We start from the raw sequence: 2,500 nt of genomic DNA on the forward strand, positions 1-2,500 counted from the left end.
AACACCGGACGGCCCCGCGGTTGGGGTGCCGGCCCGCGAAGGGCCCTTCCCGTCGCGAACGTCAGCGCCACATCGATCGGCGGGCGCGAGAGGAGCGGGCCCCCCCTCCCTCCGGGGGGGCGCCGACACTCGGAGCTCGGCTCCCGGCCGCTGCGGGGCCCGTGAGCTAAGAGCCGGGAAAAGCGGGCCGTCTCGGCGGAGGGCCGGGTGGGTGCTGGCCTCCGCCCTCAAACGTGCCCGTTCCCCCCCTCCCACGCCGGGCAGGGTCGGGTACAATACTCGGATTGATCCCCTAGGCTGAGCTCCGGTTCTCACAGGCTCTGAAAAACCTGTCCTCACAAATCTCCGCACACAGTCCTCGAAAGACGGGTCGAAAAAGCCAAAGCCCCGCCTTCGGCGGTACGAAACTGGAACCGGGCGCCACCTCGTGGTTCCCTCGGTCGGCCGAGACGGCGTTGGGCGACCCCTTCCGGACATCCGCGAGACGACCGGCCGTCAGGTCAACCCATTCGCTCCAAAGGGGTTGACCCGGTGGCCGGGAGGGGACTTTGAAAATTTTTCAGACTTGGAAAACTTTTTTTTTTTTTTTTTTTTCCCCCAGCCCGCTTCCTCCGGGTTGACCCGGTGGCCGAGCGTCTCACCGTCCCCGGACGCAGCGAGGTACTGCCTCCCGGCCGTCAGGATCGGGCCCACGGAAGTCTGATTTTTTAAAAAAATTTGCCGACGCCACCGCGGAGGGCTACCCGGCCACCCCGGGCCCCGGAGCCGGAAAAGGGAAGAAAAGGATCGGGCCCACTAGAGACATGGACCCGGCCGCCAAGCAGGCCGCCCTGGGCTCACCCTCCCCGGCCGCAGCGAGGGACATCCTCCCGGCCGACAGGATCGGGCCCCTGGAAGTCTGGGGGGGGGGGGGGGGAAATCCGCCCCACGCCTCCGAGGAGGGCTGCCCGGGCGGGCCGGGCCCCGGAGCTCGGAAAAAAAAAAAAAAACACCCCAAAAAAGGATCGGGCCCACTAGAGACATGGACCAGGCCGCCCTGGGCTCACCCTCCCCGGCCGCAGCGAGGGACTGCCTCCCGGCCGACTGGATCGGGCCCCTGGAAGTCTGGAAAAAAGAATGGAACCTGACGCCTCCGAGGAGGGGGCGCCCAGGGAAGGAGGGAGATCCGGGTCGACCTGGTGACCGGACGGGAAAGCGGCCACCGGGCGTGCCCGTTCAAACCTAGGGGTTGACCTGGCGGCCGGAAAGCAAACCGGCCACTGGCTAGCCCCGTCGGCAACCTACGGGTTGACCTGGTGGCCGGGAAGCGAACCGGCCAGCAGGTGAACCCGTTCGATTCCACGGGTTGACCTGGTGCCCGGGAGGGGACTCTGAAAAATGTTCAGCCCTTTCGGCTCGGGGTTGACCTGGTGGCCGAGAGGGGACTCGGACGGCAGGCAAGCCGCCCTGGCCTCACCCACCCCGGCCGCAGCGAGGGACTGCCTCCCGGCCGACTGGATCGGGCCCCTGGAAGTCTGGGGGGAAAAAGAAAATGGAACCTGACGCCTCCGAGGAGGGGGCGCCCAGGGAAGGAGGGAGATCCGGGTTGACCTGGTGACCGGACGGGAAAGCGGCCACCGGGCGTGCCCGTTCAAACCTACGGGTTGACCTGGTGGCCGGGAAGCGAACCGGCCAGCAGGCGAACCCGTTCGATTCCACGGGTTGACCTGGTGCCCGGGAGGGGACTCTGAAAATTTTTCAGCCCTTTCGGCTCGGGGTTGACCTGGTGGCCGAGAGGGGACTCGGACGGCAGGCAAGCCGCCCTGGGCTCACCCTCCCCGGCCGCAGCGAGGGACTGCCCCCCCTCCACCCACCCACCCCCCCCCCCGGCTGACAGGATCAGGGCGCACTGGATGTCCGGGACAATATTTTCCCCGACGCCGGGGAGGGCGGGCGGGCGGAGGGGCTCTGGCGGCCAGCCCGGGCCCCGGAGCTCGAGAAGGAAAAAAGGACCGGGCCCGCGAGAGACGGGGGCCCTGCCGCAGGGGGGCAGTCCGACCGGGGCTCACCGTGCGGCAGGCCCGGGCGTCGGCAGGGGAAAGCGGGCGAGGAGGCGCGGGGGCCGGGTGCCTACGGCCATACCGGACCGAACGCCCCCGATCCCGTCCGATCTCGGAAGGTAAACCGTCCCGGGCCTGGCTAGTACTTGGATGGGTGACCGCCTGGGAATCCCAGGTGCCGTAGGCAGCTTTTCCCGGTCCGAGCCAGCTCTCTCTCCTTTTCTGGGGAGGAAGGAGAGGGGGGGGACGGGCCGGAAAGCCCCTCGTCGCTCCTGCCGAGTCGGAGGTCGCGGCCGCAGGTCACGGGTCTGGGCGCCTGGGGTCCGGCTCCCCACCCGGCTTCCTCCGCGGAGGACCCACCGAAGCCGCTGGGGGAGACCCCGGGCATGGGGCGGACTGGCCCGGACCCTCCCGGCCGCCGGCCCGCAGGACCGCCCCGAATCCCCCCGCCCCGCGGCCAC

At 69.2% G+C, this 2,500-nt stretch overlaps 1 non-coding gene across 1 annotated transcript; it reads left to right on the top strand.

The window, feature by feature from the left end:
• Positions 1 to 2,107: 2,107 nt before the first annotated feature.
• LOC128829741 (5S ribosomal RNA) lies at positions 2,108 to 2,226 on the top strand. Its single transcript, XR_008443445.1, has one exon. It is a non-coding gene; the product is annotated as a 5S ribosomal RNA (ribosomal RNA).
• The last annotated feature ends 274 nt before the right edge of the window (positions 2,227 to 2,500 follow it).

This window comes from Malaclemys terrapin, unplaced genomic scaffold (assembly GCF_027887155.1).
Source record: "Malaclemys terrapin pileata isolate rMalTer1 unplaced genomic scaffold, rMalTer1.hap1 scaffold_125, whole genome shotgun sequence".
Classification (NCBI taxonomy): Eukaryota; Metazoa; Chordata; order Testudines; family Emydidae; genus Malaclemys; species Malaclemys terrapin.